We start from the raw sequence: 18,592 nt of genomic DNA, 5'->3' as shown, positions 1-18,592 counted from the left end.
GGAATCAGCTCTCTGACTAGATGGCAAAATGGATCACGCTTAGTTTCTCTTTCTCACCTTGGCTGTGCCTTCCGCCTTTCAAAAGAGGAATGTCCCTTCCCCATCAGGTTGCGGGCTCTTCAAGGCTAGAACTGTCTTTTGTCTATTTATGTATCGCTAGCACTTAGTACAGCATCTGGTCCATAGTACGGACTTAATACATGTTTATTGATTGACTGATTGGTTGACTGAATGCACATAAAACAAAGGGGAAGAGGAGCAGAGGGTCTGGACCATCTAATTTTGAATAGTTTGGAATCTCCTTCTACATTCAACATTCCCCAGTCATGGCTTTAAACTTTCCAGTGATCTTAATAAATAAAGGGTCACAATGGATAGAGCCCCTTACTTGGTGGTGGGGGAGTTTATTTTTATTTTAATATTTCAGTTAACATGCATTTTTCAAATTCTATCTCTTTCTCTTCCCCCTGCCCTCACTCCCAGTGAGCAAATAAAAAATAAAGCCCTCAGTACATTGTCGCCACATAGTCCAGAAAACAGACTCAACCATTAGCCACATCTGAAAATGTACAGGCATACCTCGGAATTATTGTGGGCTCAGTCCCCAACCACTGCGATAAACTGAATATTGTGGTAAAGTGGATCACACAAATTTTCTTATTTCCCAGTACATATAAAAGTTATGTTTACATTTTCTGTAGCCTATTCAGTGTATTGTGTCTAAAAACAATGTATATACCTTAATTTTAAAATACTTTATTGTTTAAAAATGATGTCATTTTGTGACTTTAGCAATCTTTTTGCTGGTTGATGGCTGCTGACCAGTCAGGGTGGCAGTTGTTGAAGCCTGGGGTGGCTGGGGCAATTTCTTAAGCTTGCCTGTAGATCTGCTTCCTTCTTCTTGAACACTTAAAGGCCATTGTACGTTTATTAACTGGCCTAATTTCAATGTTGTTGCATCTCAGGGAATGGGGAAACAGGAGGAGAGGGAGAAAGATGGGAACTGTGGGTTGGTGAAGCAGTCAGAACACATACAGCATGCACCGATTAAATTCAGCCCTATATGGGCATGGATCATAGTGTCCCAAAACGATTACAAGTAGTAACATCAAAGATCACCATATCAGATGTAATAATAATGAGAAAGTTTGAAATATTGTGAGAATTACCCAAAGGTGACAGAGAGAAGCGACATGAGCACAAGCTGTTGGGAAAATGGCACTAGGAGACTTACTCCATGCAGGGCAGCCAGGAACCTTTATTTTGTTAACAAACACAGTATCTGGGAAGCGCAATAAAATGAGGTTTGCCTGTGTGTCTCTTTCTGCCAAGAGGTGATGGCTGTGTTTCATCTCTCTGCTTTTAGACTTGGGTTGATTAGAGTTCTAAAATCTTTTAGCATTATCTTCCTTTCTCATAGTTTTGCCAGTGTGTGGCATGCTCACTTTGTCCTCCATCAGACCAAGGGAGTCTTGGCACTATGTGCCAAGTGTTGTCCTTAACCCTGAGGATACAATGACATAAACTCGATAATCCCTACTCCAGGTGTAGATACAGAGGAGACACTGCAGAGTATCCATAAAATGCAAGAATGTGCCTGGAATATGCATGAGAGAGGTTCATCCCTTCTCCCCCTCCTCTGTCACTGAGTTCTCTTGGAAAAAAATAATGGGGAGCTAAGACTTGGCCATAATTGTATCAGACCCTTAACCCCTCATGATGCAGGATAGACAGCCTTATCTGGCTCTTCATCTTCCCTCATCTCTGCAGCATCTGACCCTGTGAGCCCCCTCTCTCATTGGTGATCCCATTAGGTCCCATGGGTTCACTGGTCATTCCATCAGTGGATAACCCCCAGATCTATATATCTAGCCTGAGGCTGTCTCTTGAGTGCAGTCCTATACCTCCAACTAGCCCTGCCATCTTGGTGGTCCAGATCAGAACTCATCATCTTTCCCCCAACCCCTCCCTTCTTCCCAACTTCCCTACTTCTCTCTAGAGTACCACTATCCTTCCAGCCTCCCAGGTTGACCATGTCAGTCTCTTTCTCAAAGTGTCCCCCTCCCCAGCCCATAACATCTCTTTCCCCTTCCCTCTACCCACACAGCCTTCATCACCATTAAGGCCCTGGTCATCTCTTGACCATTCATGCTATTTGTTTAAAGGCAGATGCCCCCGAAGGGGTAGTGAGAGTCAGCTCATCACAGCCAGCACCTCCCTCCACACACTCCAGACCTGTGCCTATTTTTCAAGGAAATTGTCAAAAACTAAAAGAAATTAGACCATATGGAAGAAAGAGAGCTTAGCAATCACTTGGAAGGGACCCCACCCCAATCTTAGGCCAATCAGGCTGTAGGAACCCAGGGTGCCTCCAACACGCAAAAGCAATGACAGATATGTAGGGTACGTTTCCCATCTGTGTCGACATTCCAGGTGACAGTGGGCAACTCATGATGATGATAACAGCTAACATTCATATAGCACTTGGCGTTTCTTGTCACTGTGTTAAGCACATTACAGTTGGTATCTCATTTGATTCCCACAATAACTCTGAGAGGTAGGTGTTGTTATAATCTCCATTTTACAGATAAGGAAACTGGGGCAAGCAGAAGCTAGGTGATTTGTAAGTGTCTGAGGACAGATTTGAACTTAGGTCTTCAGGTTCCAGGCCCAGCGCCATCTAACTGCTTTCTCACCTCCTGGCCACCTACTCCAATGATATTATGGCCAGAGAATTCCACTGCCACTCACCCTCATGGGGACAGCACAGAGTAGATGCACCTTGGTCCAGCTGTTTCCTGGCCGAGTAGAAGAACTCTTCCTTTCTTCACCAGAATAAGAGGCCCTGCTAACTTGGATCCAAATACAAAACATATTTTGTACATTTTCTTTAATTACTCATCTGAGTGCCCGCTATTTTCCCAGGTAGAATGTAAGTCCCTTGAAGGCAGGGAACTCTTGTTTTTGAGTCTCCAGGGCCCAACACAGTACTTTGCATGTAGTAAGTGCTTAATAGCTGCTTATAGAATTCAGCTGAACCAAGTCAAGCGTTCACGTATCCACTATGGGCTGAGGAGTGGAGACATTGTTTTCTTGGGGTACTGGGACCCAGCACCCATACATAGAGGCTAATCCAGATGTTGCACATCTGTCCCAAAGAAGAGATGTGAGAATAGACTCTTTGTAGAGTTGGGAGGCGATGGGTGGAGATGTTCTCTCTTCTGCTGGACTTGGTTGATATATTTTTTGAGTTTTGTTAGACTGTTATTTTATTCTTTAAAAAATTATTTATTGTAATGTAGAGGAACGCATTTAGAAATTAATGTGATATAAAAGCAAATGATATAAGTAAAATGCTTCAGCAGTCTTCTTCTGCCAAGATGCTAGATATCGTAACTTGTGAATTCCAGTGGCTCTGTGTCTGGTGAGAGCCTACACCTTGCCTTCTGTGAGGTGTCTCTGAGCAGAGGAGCCCATGAAACACTTCATGTGGTCATACAGAAAACCCATGTGTCCACAGGGCACAGAGACACAGGGCAAACTCATCTGGAAACTCAGATCATCCCCAGTGAGTGAAGGAACATTTGTATCTTGGTATCCTCATGACTGGCAGGGTGTTGGAGCCTTCAGAGGTCCCTGGTTTCAGAGCTAGAAGGGACCACAGAGCACACAGCTCCCCATACCTGCAGACCATGTTTGTCTCTGCTCTGCCCTGGAATTCTATGACTTTTGATCCTGATACCATCCTCTACCTCTGGTGCCACAAGTGCAGGCACTGACTAGCTTTCAAGAGTTACCTGGAGTGGGGACCCCCCCAACACACACCAAACTTGGCCTTTCCTCCACTGATAGTCTGAGCCCCAGCTCATAGCTGGTCTGCCTCCAGGATCTGCAGAGGCGGGAGGAGCAGTGCCCTCAATCATGATCATTCCTTGGTTTTATCACTCCTTGGATTAATGTTTCCAGAGATATAGGCTGTATTTAGACATAAATGTCCCCCTACCTCCCAAAAAATGTTTTCCTCAGTGTGGCACTGATTGTTATGAAGACCAGAGCTAAACATCCCTAAGACAAGACAGACAGACTTTGTCCCGGGGTGCCATCATGGTGCATCAGGGAGGGGTCATTACTATGGTGACCACCATCCTCACACCATGCTATGGGACCTCTATCGGCCCACAGCACTGTGCTGTGTAATCACTGTCCCCAAGGTTCCCCTCAGTTCGATGAGGAAGGAAACCAGGGATTCCAAATGCCAGAGGTGAAGAGGAAGGGTATTCCAGGCATGGGGGTAACAGCATGTGCAAAAGTGTGATGAAGGGAAATGGAGTATCATATGTGAGAAACAGCAAGAAGACTCATTTAACTAGGCTGCAGAGTTTGTGGAGGGGAATAATGTGTAGCAAGGTGGGAAAAGTAGGATGGGGCCCTCCCTCCCCCATCCAGGACATTTCTGAGCTGGCCACTGAACCTTAGTCTCCCCATTCCCCATCGGGTACCCAGACTTCCCTCTAGGCTACCTCATAACCAGCGGGGCTTGGCCTGCAGAGCAAGGGCATCCTGGAAGGTTTTTAGAGCAAAGGGGTGATTTAGAGCAAAGCTGTGTTTAGGATGATTGTTCTGGTGATTGTGTATACGAAGGCTCGGAAGGGAGAGATACTCAGATGGCAGGGTGACCAGATGGCCCATTATTACAAGAGTCCCAGGTGAACCATTTAGAGAGCACTAGACCAGCCCTAGGGACTTAGAGCCTCTGGGAAAAAAGAGGACAAGACAGAGTGTGTCCACCATAACTGAGAAGACAGGGCACCCAAAGCACTTACCTCTCGGAGCACTCAGGAAGTCAGGAGTCCTCATTATCCCTCTGCAACCATGTCCTGCTGGTTATCTCCCCCTCCTCCCTCCTGCGAAGCCCTCTGCTGGGATTAAAGCTGGAGCCTAGAGACAGCTGGGAGGGGAGTGACCGAGCTGCTCCCTTGGCCAAGGTCATGGCTTCTTGTCCATGCTGCTTTTACTCCCAGACTCTTTCCATTCAACAACAATTAAGCAGCTACTCTATGTGGTGCCCTGTGCTCAGGCCCCTGGGGGCAGAGGGATGAGTAGTAGAGATCACACATTGTATAAGGAGCCCAGGGGGCGCCCAGGGGCCTTCTGGTGCCTTGGACAGACAGCTTTCCCTCCACATGGCCCATTTTTCTCATTCCCAAAAGAGGGCTCCTATTAGCTGTACTATGTGGAGGAGGTCCTCTGGGGAGGACCCCATGAGAATCCCTTCATAAAACATTATGTCACCTGTTATTGATGTTGAGAGGCAGCGGATCATGTGCAGTGAGGCATACAGTCTTGGGCTCAGGAAGACCCAGCCTCCCCTCTTGCTCAGACCTATGCTGACCAATCACTTCTAAGCTCTTAGGGCTCCAGACAATTCTCGACAGCTCTAAGCTTCAGAGCTCTTGCTGATCTGCATTGGTAGATGGAATGTCCTCACTGGAAAGCACCTCGCCATTAATGTCATAAGTCTAGTCCAAAAAGAAATATTGTCTCTCAAAGTAGCAGGCTGATGGATAGGTTGCTAGGAAACCCTGGGTTCAAATTCTGCCTCTTCCATTAACTGCGTACACTTGGGCATGCCCCTTTACCTCTGAATCCTTCCAGCAACTCTCCAGGATTCAATCTGCCAAGTCAGGGGCAGCCTCCAAACATCTGGATAAGTAAACATCTGGATAAGTAAAATAAGGGTTAAGGACATATCTCCCATAGGTATATATTTACTTGTTTACATATCATATATGTGTACCACTGATCATAGACATTTAAAAAGCATGAGATAAACATGAAATAAAATTGGTTCAGTAGGGAGTTTTTTGAGTGAGTGGTTGTCATGGTCAGATCTGAGCTTTAAGAGGATCAGTTTGACAGCTGAGTTGGGGGTGAGACTTGTGACAGGGACACCCAGCAGCAACCTATTGAAATAGTCCAAGTGTGAGGTCTGCTCGAGGGTGGTAGCAGTGTCAGAGGAGAGAAGGGGGAGATAGGGAGATGTGGAGGCAACCCAATGGATATAGGGGGAGGGGGGAGAGTGACCCCTAGGTTGTGAAACCTGCCAACTGGGAGGATGATGTGCCCTCCAAGGGAGGGGAGGGGGCAAGGAGAGGAAGTCAATGTTGTGAGATCAGCATTGAAAATCACATCCTATCCCTGCCTGTTAAAACTATCTAGAAACCGCTGCAGAGTTCAGAGTCCGCCTTCCCAAGGGACCTGCTGTAGCCACCAGGCAATCTAGGATGTGTGTATGGGGGGGTCTTCTGGGAGGAAGGAGGGGGCTGAGGTGGTACCCATACATGTAATGGCAGTGGCCCTCAGGTCATAATTAGGGTCTAACTGTCGTGAGTTGGTTGGCTGTTGTCCTTCGCCTTCAAAGAGGACCAAAATGACATCACCATTGTAAAGTAAAATTTCAGTATGTCCGACTGTGGCTGATCAGACCAATACAAGCTCGGAATGCTCTACCACAGGTTGGGCATAGATGGTCCATGTGAATATTTGCAGCGGATATCCCGAATTTGCACATCCTGCATTTACTTTATGCTATCTCAATTCTGCTTTGCTCAAAGAGTACAGCCCGTTTTCTGAGTACTTTCCAGGGATGTACACATTGACAATGCTGTTGATGCACGCACTGCCAGAGCTAGCTCAGTGTTGGGGAGGCTCCGAAGGAAAGTCAGGGAGAGAAGAGATATTAGAGGGACTACCAAACTGAAGGTCTACAGAGCCGTTGTGCTGACCTCAGTGTTATATGCTTGTGAAACATGGACAGTCTACCAACGCCATGCCAGGAAACTGAATCACTTCCATTTGAACTGTCTTAGGAAGATTCTGAGGATCACCTGGCAGGATAAGGTACCAGCCACTAAAGTCCTTGCTTGAGCTTAACTGCCAGGCATTCAAACTATGCTTCAGAGAGTGCAACTCCAATGGGCTGGTCACATTGTTCAAATGCAGAATGTATACTGGCCAAAAAGACTGTTTTATGGAAAACTTGCATGGGGCAAGAGATCACATGGTGGCCAGAAGAAACGATACAAGGACACTCTCAAGATCTCTCTCAAACTTTGGGTTTGACTGTGCAACATGGGAGACTCTGGCACAGGATCACTCAGCATGACGTGCCCACATCAGCTGTCCTGAGAGAGAGACGCTGAAGGAAGGGTTTGAGAGCTTCCACAGAAGGAGGCAGTTTGCCCAGTGAAGGGCGGAGTGGGACAGAGTTGGGTGATGGTGATATGGTTGTGTTGGAGATGAGCCCCCATGATGTGGGGGAGGGGTCAGAGTTCATGTACCCTTCAGCTCTCTAATTGCTTAATCACACACCCCTTGGGTCAGGTCCCTGGGCAGCTCCAACTCCTACTCTGGACACCACGGCTCTGTTGTGAGTTAAAGTCATAAAGCTGCCATTCGTATCAGTGAAGGGATCCCCAAGCTGGCGGAACCCCGGCCCTGAAGTCTGTTAATATCGTCATTGTTTTTGTTTCTGTGTTTATTTATTTGTGAAGTTGCTGTCCCATCTCATTGGAGACCCACTAGCTCTGAGAAATATGGTCAGAAACGAATTTTCAGGCTAAAAATCTCACCTGGTACTAACCAGAGGAGAAAAGCCAAGCCAGGCTCTTATGTAATAATAAAATCTAAAGGTTTAAAACCTGTTTCTATATTTAGAGAAGAAATAGGCCCTCTAGTTGTTCCACTTGTCAGATTCACTTTAGAGTGAAGTGGAGGCAAAGGTGATCAGTTATCTAGAAAATCTATTAACTAGGAACAGCTCATCTGGCCAGGGTGGGAGAGAGAGCAGAGCCAAACTGAAGGAGAAGGGGCCTTCATCACTCTATTTTGCTGTGCTCCTGAATCTAATTTAAGAAAGAGACTAAGCTTTAAATTCTCTCACTAATCTGGCAATGGTAACGTGTGTGTCTTCTGAAGCCTTAGCATGCTGTGCTAACAATCTTGGGCTTGTATGGTCATTCTCTGTGTACAGGTCCAATTCCCCTCCCCTCCTGCCCTTCCCCTACAAGAAAGCTCCCTAAAGCTAGGGATTCTTTTCTTTTTGTCTTCCTTACCTCGAGGAACTTAGAAAATGTCCCCTGCATCCCTCATTTTACAGATAAGCAAACTGAGACCAGGAAAGGGGAAAGTACTTGTCCAAGCTTCTGTAGGTAGGAAGTGGAACAACCAAAGTTCTAATCCAACAGTGATTTATGAAGCTTCTGCTGTGTGTCAGGCCCTATGCATACAAAAAAAAAAAAAATGAAAAACAGCCTTTGCCCTCAGGAAACTAACATAACTTCTGGATTCATTCAAACACAGGGTCTTTAATTAAACATCCAGTACTCTTTCCATAACACATTGCAGTAAAATATAGCAACTAGGGAACTATGCCCAAAGGGCTATAAAAACGTGCATACCCTTTGACCCAGCAGTACTGCTTCTAGGACTGTATCCCAAAGGGATCATAGAAATGGGGAAAGGACCCACATGTACAAAAATATTTATAGTAGCTCTCCAAGAACTGGAAATCGAGTGCATGCCCATCCATTGGGGAATGACTGAACAAGTTGTGGTATATGAATGTAATGGAGTACTATTGTGCCATAAGAAATGATGAACAGGAAGACTTCAGAGAAGCCTGGAAAGACTTACATGAACTGATGCTGAGTGAAAGGAGCAGAACCAGGAGAACTTTGTGCACAGCAACAACCGCAGTGTTCAGGGACTGTTTCTGACGTAAGGACCTTAAACATTCCCAAAGGACCCATGATGCAAAATGCCATCCACATCCAGAGAAAGAACTATGCAGTCAGACCACAGAATGAAGCAACTATTTTCTCCTTTGTTATGTTTTGTTTTGTTTTTCCCATGGTTTCTTCCATTCGTTTTAATTTTTCTATGCAAAATGATTAATGTGAAAATATGTTTAATAGGAATTTACGTATAGAACCTATATAAGATTGCATGCCATCTTGGGGAGGAGGGGGGAGAATATTTGAAATTTATGGAAGTGATTGTTGAAAACTAAAAACAAATTAATAAATCTGAGGAAAAAATACAGCAGCTAGGAGGCACAGTGGATAGACCTGGAGTCAGGAGACCTGAGTTCCAGTTCTACCTCAGACCCTTACTAGTTGAGTGATGAACGCTGTCACTTAATTTCTGCCTCAATTTCCTCATTAGTCAAAAGGAGATAATAATAGCACCTACTTCCCAGGGTCATTGTGAGGATCAAATGAAGTATTTGTAAAGTTTTTCACGAACCTTAAAACTCTAAAGAAATGCTAGCTATTATTATTTTCCTCTCACACATCTGCATCATAGAAACCATGATTTTTAATATCCCTCCGGGATAATAATCATGTTGCTTTAAAAATAAATTATTGACCCAGGTCACTGACTGGATTTCCCAGAAATTTGTTAATGGATTAATTTCCTCAGGTAGCCCAGCCTAGTCCTAAAGTGATTCAGTGACTCTCAGGCAAAAGCTTTTTACTGGTCAGGGTCTAAATTGGTTTACACCCATCTGAGAAAGCTGGTCCACTCCTTGCCCCACACAGATAGTAAGGTAAACTACCCCATCTCGCAAGGGACAGGCAATGGGCTCAAGGTGAAGACTGAGGCCTAAGTTTGCAGAATGTGGGTATTTGTTTTCCTTGACCATGCAGTAATGAAGAGAGTTCTGATTTTCTTTCTTTAATCAGGTAGGATTGTGGAGGGTGGAGGAGGAGTAGCAGTAGGTCTGCCAAAAGAAAAGGAAAAGATAAGAGCATCGTCAACGTATCAGTCAAATGTACAGAAATGAATGGAAGGAAGGTTTGAAGGAAACACAGACTGGCTGGCTAACTTTGAAAGTTACGCATTGAATTTATGATATAGCTTTTAAAAAAAGCAAGCTATACAGAAGAAAAATTCACAGTTTTAACTTCAATCCCCCTTTTCCCTTTTTCTGTTCTATTTTGTATATGGAAATATTCATTTTATTTGCTGCTCCTTCCTACCCCCCCAACTCCCAGTTCTTTTTCATGGGAACTGCTGCTTGACCAGATCTCTGCTTTGACCTCTTGGTGTTTTTTTTAAATGCCTGGTTAAGTTTGGCTTAGTGCCCCTGCCTGACAGAGCTTTCCAATCTAATTCTGTCATCCAAATATGTTGATTACCTGAATGACCAAAAAAGGCACTACATGCAGAGATGCATGTTCTAAATGGGTCAGGGCCCTCTACATAGGGCCAGCACCAGATTTGCCATTGGTTTGACTGGGTTTGAATCCCAGCTCTTCCCTTTATATCTGTATGACCTTGGGGAAGGCTCTTTACCTATATGAGCCTCAGTTACCTCCTCTGTAAAATGAGAGTTTGGACTCTAAGGTCCTAACTAGCTCTAAATCTATGAAATCAAGTTAAAAGACATGGAGGAAGGGAGGCTTGAAAGGGAAAAGAAAAGACAAGCAAGTGCAAGAGGCAGCAGGGGCTGTATTGGAAGGAGGGGAGAGACAATAATTAGTCACCAGCTGTGGGGGTGAGGGCTGGAGAAGGAAGTATGGGGACATGGTCCTTAGGACCAGCTACTGCCTTCTGTAGGTCAGCTTGTCTCTGTGAATCCCTGAATGGGGGCCATTCCTCATCCCCCACCCCCAGTGAAGACTCCCAGGAAGCAAAGACCACTTCTAGCAGGGAGCTTCTCCATGAGGCTCCAGGAATTTTAGGACAAAAGTCCCTCAAATGATGACCTAAGTGCCCAGAAGATGCCCACAGAACAGAGGGCACAGACACAGAACTCCCCTGCCTACAGACAGCTCCCACCGCCTGGTGCTTCTCAGACGGGGCTCCCCTTCCCTCCTGCTCTCATGCAAATTCAGGCATCCATGGCTCAAGGTCAGAGGTCTTCTAGTCCAACCCTCTCATTTTACAGATGAGGAAACTGAGGTCAAAGGAGAGCAGGTGACTGTCCAAGGTCACACCATGTAGTAACAGTGAGGATTTGATTCCAGGTGCCCTAACTCCAAATCCAATGGTCTTTCTTCACGAGACAAGAATCCTTCAGTGTCTATGTACCTGGTCCTGATGAAAATACTCTTCCTGGTAACGACTAAGCAAGGGTTGTTGTTCAGTCATTTTCAGTCATGTCTGACACTCTCTGACCCCATGGGGGGTTTTCTTGGCAAAAGTACTGGAGTGGTTTGCCATGTCCTTCTCCAGCTCATTTTACAATCGAGGAAATGGAGGCAAACAGGGTGAAGTGACTTGTCCAGGGTCACCCAACTAGGAAGTGTCTGAGGCTGGATTTGAACTCAGGGAGATGAGCCTTCCTGCCTGGCCTGGTGCTCTGTGCGCCATGTCACCCCCTGGCGACAGGCACCACCATAGAAATCTGCTGTGTGACCACCTCTCTGGGACTCAGTATCCTCATTTATAGAAATGAAGTCATAGTGATGGAGGCAGCCACTTCACAGGGTGGTTTGGTTTGGGGGATTTCCTGAGACTTTGTCTACAAAGCAGTTGACCAGACCCTCGCTTACTGTCACTGTTCTCCACTGGCTCTCACTGTGGGATTCAGGTCATGTCCCCAGACCTTAGGGCCGTCCCTAGAGTCATCCCTCGGACTGGGCTCCTGTCTGGCCCGGGTGATGCCCAGTGGGAAGGGGCCTCAGGGACCATCTCTTTAACTTGGATCTGCCTGGCCCTCCCCTCATGACTGGATAAGCCTTCCCACTTAAAGGATCAGAGCTGGAAGGAGGAAACAGGAAGGTGAGTGAGGAGCCTGTGGGATTCCCACCCAGAGCCTCTGACTGGCTCCTTTCCCACTCCAGCCCCAGCTTCCTCCTGTCTTGGTGGCTGCAGGTCATGGTGAGCTGATCATCTGATCTTTTTATAGCTAATCGGGAAGAAAAGAGCCGCCAGTGAAATCCCCGCCTCTGCAGATGACGCTGAACTCTCCTGGGCATGGGAGCACCAGACCGGGAACTTGCCGCAGGAAGGTAGGAAGAGTCTTGGCTCCTTGTCTTTTTGCAAGAGCTTCTGTGTATCTGTCCTGCTTCTTCCCTGTACAATTAAAGCTCCTTGCGGTTTTCGAATCCTCAGTGTCCAACACAGCACCTGGCACGTAGTAGGTGCTTTCAGTGTTGTGCAGAACAGGCTCTTAGTCACCATTCCTGGGCATAGCTGGCCCTTCCACAGCTGCCCACGAGAATGGGCAGAGACAATGACCACAGAGTCCTTGTCCAGCCTCCTCACCTTACAGAGCAGGAAGCTGAGGCTTACAGAGGGGAAGAGAGGGGAAGGGAGTGGAGGGGACTTGCCTGGGGCCTGAATCCCAGCTCTAGAAAGGACCTTAGCACTCATGTCTTCCAACCTTCTCATTTTATGGAGGAGGAAACTGAGGCCCACAACGGCTAAGTGATTGTCCATAACTCACACAGCAAGGAGCCATGGAGCCAGCTGATCTCCAGCTCCAAATCTGGGGCCTTTGCATCACCCCATTGGCTTCAGGCCAAGGGGCAGCTGGTGTTGTCCTGAGTGGAGAGACTGTCACCTCAAAGAGGATCTTGGGACTTGCCAGGAGCTCTCTCTACAGAGACTGATAGCCTGCTGGCGCAGTGAGACCCTGGCGCAATGGCTCCTGAGGGAGTAAGAGAGAGAATCAGGGTGAATGAGGCTAGTTAAGGAAATTGGACACAACCATGGCCCAGGTCCATCCTCCCTGCCCAGGGTTACTCAGTCTTCCCCTTGCTGCCCTGTGGCCCCAGAGAGGTGAATTGAATTTAATCTGTTTACAGACTAATGCAGTTGGTGCTCTTGGGAGAGAGCTTGGGAGAGAAACAACCAGTCTCTGCTATTTATTACCTAGGTAAACTTGGGTAACTTGCTTCCCCAACAGAGAGGAGCGGGAGGAGTCCTGGCTCCCAAGTCAGATGACCCAAGATCAAATCCTGCCCCTGAAGTTCTCCAAACTCCCCTCCCCCGTGACTTTGGATGGTACAATCACTCTCTGGGCCTCATCTATAAAATGAGAGGAATGCCTTCAGTGAACTTTGATCTGGGCTCCTAGGATACCCAAAGGCTCCTTCTGGTCCCGAAGAAAAGGGGTGATAGGGCTGAGCAGGGATCACTGAGAATAATGTGCTTCCATGAGGATGGCTCTTCTCTTGCCTGGGCCAGCCCAGGAAGTGACAGCTCCCATGACCCTGGCCATCCTGGGCAGACTATCCCACAGCCCAAGGCTGCCTTCCTCCACTTTGTGCCACTTTTTGGTTGCAATTTGGGGAGGAGGTGGGGGTGCCAGACCCATGCTTTTATTGGGATGGGGGATGTCCCATTGTGCAAACTGCTTCCATCAAGAGTTGCCTGGGGTTCTGAGACATTAAATGAGAGTCACACAGCCAGTATGTATCAGAGGTAAGATTTGAACCCAGGTCTTCTTGACTCCCAAACTAACTCCCTGTGCCATCATATTCCTTCTGTCTCTTGACTGTAGTTCACACTGTGAAGTCTTTCAGAGGGCCTCTTAAAGCATTTATTTTGTTTGAAATCATCATTGAGCCCTTGAGATCAGACCCTTGGTCTTTGGGGCTCCCCTTTATCCTCTGGGAACCCCAGTTGGCAAGATGCTTTTTAGATACCTGTTTACTATGTGCATTAAGATGCAGCTGAACTTAACTTTTCTAGAGGTGAGCAGCTCAATGGCCCTGTTCCTAGACCATCAGCTCTGGGACCAGAGACCCTGGGTTCAAAGACCATCTCTGATGCTTACTACCAGTGTGATTTTGGGCAAGGTGCTTCATCTCAGGGACCTCAATTTCCTCATCTGTAAAACTCTTTATGAAGCCATTTGGGGTTATCTTGGCAAAGATCCTAGAGTGGTTTGCCATTTCCTTCTCCAGCTCACTTTACAGATAAGGAAACTGAGGCAAACAGGGTGAAGTGACTTGCCTAGGGTCACACAGCTAGTGTCTGAGGCCAGACTTGGCCTCAGGTCTTCCTGACTCCAGGCCTGGTGCTCTATCTACTGCAGCACCACCTGGTAGCCTCTACCATCTCTCTCTCTCTCTCTCTCTCGCATTCATTTTAAGACTTTCTCAAGCCCATTCCCAACAGAGCCTTGTGCACCAAAGGCGTTTATTTACTATTAGCAAACACAGACATGGACTGAATGCTTATTGATTATTTCCCATCTTGCCTTTGCTTCCTACTGCTCAGACACTTCCCCTCCTTAGGTCCCAACTTATTCATCTATAAAATGAAGGGCCACCTTGAGATCTGAAATGTGTTTTCTGTTTTGTTCATTCCCTGTTCCTTTTTTTCTTCCTGTCCTGGTAGAAGCTTAGGAAGTCTTTGGAAAATCATCTTTTCCCTCATTGTTTTAGAATGGTCTTCTTGGAGAACAAGGGATGGACACCAGCAATACTGGGAGAATCCTTTAGGAAACAAAAGCCAGAGAGGGCTCTTAGTGGTCCATCCACAGCCTGAAGCCAGGGAAATCTGAGCTAGTCCTCCCTGAATAATTTAGTGACTTGTATCAATTTCTCTTTGGTGCCCAGGGAAATGCACATTCTAGGACAATGATGTGATCCAAGAGGGAAGGATTCATTTTCTCCAGGCAAAATCTCTGCTCAGCCCAAGTGCATGATGTTCTTGTACACTTTCTGGCATCTCCTTGATTAAAATATCACCATGAAAATAATAAAACTCAGGAATACCTCTGTCAGCAGAAAAATAAAGCAAAGCAGAAATAGAGCATTGAAAGCAAACTCAGGACTCCCAGTCCTGGAAACTAAACAAACAACCAAAAAACAAAAACCCAAACCACCTTCTCTCACTGGCACTTTTGGTACAGCTGCATCTGGTCTCTCTCCTCCTCAACACTGTGAATAGTGTAAAAAAGTTGGGATCACAGTGACAAAGAATCAGAGCAGGGGAAAGGGGCTGAGGGGCCATCTGCAGAAACAGAGACCCACAGAGTTGAAGTGATTTTCACACTGCTAATAAGTGTTCCAGGCAGGATTTGAACCGAAGAGCTACCCTTGACGTCACCCTTTTCCCCCTCTCTCTCATACATCTTGTTTACTCCCACAGCTTCCACTACCACTTTCCCACAGATACAGACCTCCACCCCTATCTCTTTAGGGCTCCAGTCCTGACCTCTTTCCTGGGCTCCAGTCCAGCATCTCCACTGATTCACAGATTCTGTCCATCTTTGTGTCCCCCATGCACCAAGCTCTGAGTATGTCCCAATCCAAGCTCATTTTCTTTACCCCAAGGTCCTACCTCACCAGACATTTTCCCCCCCTTTTATGGTAGACCCTGTCTACTCTGTTGACATTCTTACATTTGCCCTTGGCTCCTACCTATCCCTTCCCTTTCCCAATCCAGTTAGTGGATTAGAACTCCCAAGCACCTTCAATCTTCGTTTCCTTCCTTCATTCACCATAATCTAAACTATGATAGTAGTTTTCAAATTGACCTTCCTACCTCCCCTCCCCAGCTCATCATGCCCCTGTCACAACCAGGGTGACCTTAGGCAAGTCATTGTACTTCAGTTTCCTCTGTAAAATAAGGGGGTTGGCTTAGATGGGCTTTGAGGTTCCTTCCAGCCATAAAAGAAGATCCTCTTAATTTTCCCTATGCACAGAAATAGTTGTTTTAATCTGCTCAAAAATCAGAGGAACAGATCAAGATTTGAAGTCAAAAAGACCTGGGCTCAAATCTGGGCTCTGCCATTTAATATAACCCATTTGACCCAAAGAAAGTTCTTTAACCTCTCCTGGACCTCACTTTCTTTTTTTTAAATTTATTTTTAGTTTTCTACATTCACTTCTATAAGATTTTGAATTCTAAATTTTCTTCCCCTCTCCAAGATGGCATGCAGTCTGATATAGGCTACACATGTACAATTATTATATTAAAGATATGTTCACATTAGTCATGTTGTGAAAGAAGGATCAGAGCCAAAGTGAAAAAAATAAGAGAAAGGAGAAAAAGAGCAAATATTCAGACTCCATAGTTCTTTCTCTGGATGTGGATAGCATTTTCCATTGATCTTTGCCTTGCTGAGAAGAACTAAGTCTATCAAAGTTGGTCCTCACACACTGTGGCTGTTACTGTGTACAATGTTCTCCTGGTTCTGCCCACTTCACTCAGCATCAGTTCATATAAGTCTTTCCAGGATTTTCTGAAGTCTTCCTGTTCATCATTTCTTATAGCACAATAGTATTCCATTACCTTCATATACCACAACTTGTTTTGTCATTCCTCAATTGATGGGCATCCCCTCAATTTCCAATTCTTGGCCATCACAAAAAGAGCTGCCACAAATATTTTTGTACTTGTGTTGGATCTCACTTTCTTTATCTGCATCTTGGACACTCTCCCTCCTCCTTTTTGCCTTTTGTAACCCTTCACCCCTCTTCCTCCCTTAATATCTCGGTTGCAATGTCATCTCCCTCAAGAAGACATTTCTTGACTCCCCCAGTTGTTAGTACCTCTCCAAGTCTGTATAATGGGGGCAATAATACCTGTTATTCCCTACCTCCTACTGTTGTTCTGCAGCTCAATGAAGATCATGTACATAAAGCACTCCATAAATCTGAAAACATTGGACCAATGTCAGCTCTTAATTAATCATTCCCAGCAGTTCCTTTGGCTCCCACTCTCTGTCCTTTTGCTTCTCGGGGCTGGCTGTGTACGCTGCATGGCCACATCACGGGGGCAGCTGGACTGGGTTTCTCACAATGTTCAGCTAAAGCACTGAGTGTCTCTGGCAGGAGCGCATGTCCTCTTTGGTTTCTGGGAATTGCTGAACTTGTGTTCCTTCAGCTTGCAGCCTATTCAATATAACTGGACTAGTCAGATTTTTTTTTCAACCTGGTAATTTGATCTCTAGTACAAAAATGGCGGGGACTCTTTTTTTTTTTTAAAATCTTAACTATTGCCTTTTGTTTGTATACCAAAGTTTGCTTCTCTTTCAGATAGGAAAAACAAACAAATATATCTCATCTTTTACCCCTGCTTCTGGGGTCCTTGCTTTTTATTAACCTGCTATTTGTGTGGCTACATCATCTCTGAACTAACTTGCTCCCATCAGGCTCAGTAGAGTTCAGTGTTTCTTGAGGGCCATTTTGCTAGGCACCAAACACTGTCCTTGGTGCTGAGGGAGATGCAAAGATCCATTGAGACAGGTGTGTTACTTGAAGACATAGAGGAACTCCAAGTGACATTGATGGACGAGTCCTCAGGGCTCAGTGAGTAAGCGGTGCCAGGAAAGCTGGACCCAAGGATGCTTTGGTCCTCCAGTTTATTGGTCCTTCCTTCTTCTAGGAACAAACCACTTGGGTTTGGCATTTAAAGGTCCCCAAAGAATGAACCTAAAGATCATTGAGTCCAACCTATTCCTTTTTCAGCTTCATTCGTTCATTTATTCAGTCATCCATCCCCACAAACATTTTTATGGTCTGTTTTGTTTTTATCTTTGTCTTCTCTCTATCTGGAATGAAGGAGGTGTTTAATAAGTGTTTGAATAGGCACCTACAGCATACTGCCTCTACCAGCAAAAAAGAGGAGTAATATACATTGACAATGACAAGGCTGGAGTAGCCTTCTAGTATTCAGTTGTTATTTTTTTCTCAGTTGATTTTTTTTTTTAATTTTGACATTGGATCCAGAATTTGGAATTGTAGCCATAAGTAAAAAAAAAAATTATTTTTTTAGCAAGCATTTTAACAAACAAAAATATTTCTAGCAGCTCTTTTTTTGTCATGGCCAAGAATTGGAAATTGAGGGGATGTCCATCAATTGGGGAATGGCTGAACAAATTGTGGTATAGGAAGGTAATGGAATATTATTGTTGATAAGAAATGATGAGCAGGCAGACTCCAGAAAAACCTGGAAAGACTTACATGAACTGATGCTGAGTTAAATTATATCATTAATTTGTGCCCCAGAAATTATTGTCAACATGGCAGAAGTTTCTAGTAGACTTTGTCACTCCTTTTATTTGTCTTCCCCAGGTTCATTTAGTACATTCTTTCATCTCTTCCATCCAACAAACATTCATTAAATGTCTACTGTATGTGTTATATTATGTTGGGCATGCACCAATGAGTCACACATGGTCTTTGCTCTGCAATCTAGTGGAGATAAAAGGAAATGGTTTCGTGTGTGTGTGTGTGTGTGTGTGTGTGAGAGAGAGACAGAGACAGAGAGAGAGAGAGAGAGAGAGAGAGGTATAAAGTGCTTGGCACATAGTAAGAGTTTAATAATTGTTGATTGGTAAGTAGTATCTAAATTTTAAGTGCACAAAAGGGGTATAAAATGCTATGAGATCAAATGAGTAAGCGATCATAATCATCTAGAAAATCATGGGAGGCCACAGTAGAGCTGAGCCTTGAAGGATTAATGGGGATGATGGGAGAGGACATTCCAAACAGAAGGAACTATAGAACCCAACATAGAGAGTTGGGACAGTGCAGGATGGGTTCAAAGAATGATAATGAAAGTAGCTGAGAGAAGGTTAGAAAAGTTAACCTTCAAAGTTAGAAAAGTCGGATTGTGTCAC

General features: G+C 45.3%; 1 protein-coding gene and 1 long non-coding RNA gene across 8 annotated transcripts in view; one reads left to right on the top strand and one right to left on the bottom strand.

The window, feature by feature from the left end:
• Positions 1 to 18,592, top strand: part of MAP3K13 (mitogen-activated protein kinase kinase kinase 13) — a 182,883-nt gene that overhangs the window by 120,727 nt on the left and 43,564 nt on the right. For all 7 annotated transcript variants that reach the window (XR_011973978.1, XR_011973976.1, XR_011973975.1 and 4 more), the window contains one exon: positions 11,918 to 12,020. The gene's annotated coding sequence lies outside the window, so the exon portion shown is untranslated. The remainder of the gene's footprint in view (positions 1 to 11,917; positions 12,021 to 18,592) is intronic.
• Positions 393 to 16,829, bottom strand: LOC140525229 (uncharacterized). Its single transcript, XR_011973979.1, has 3 exons — positions 16,568 to 16,829; positions 8,115 to 8,278; positions 393 to 5,703 (listed from the first exon to the last, which is right to left on the bottom strand). It is a non-coding gene; the product is annotated as an uncharacterized lncRNA (long non-coding RNA).

This window comes from Notamacropus eugenii, chromosome 2 (assembly GCF_028372415.1).
Source record: "Notamacropus eugenii isolate mMacEug1 chromosome 2, mMacEug1.pri_v2, whole genome shotgun sequence".
In the NCBI taxonomy this organism is placed as follows: domain Eukaryota; kingdom Metazoa; phylum Chordata; class Mammalia; order Diprotodontia; family Macropodidae; genus Notamacropus; species Notamacropus eugenii.
The sequence above is the reverse complement of the archived record's forward strand: the minus strand, read 5'-3'. Positions and strand labels throughout refer to the sequence as shown.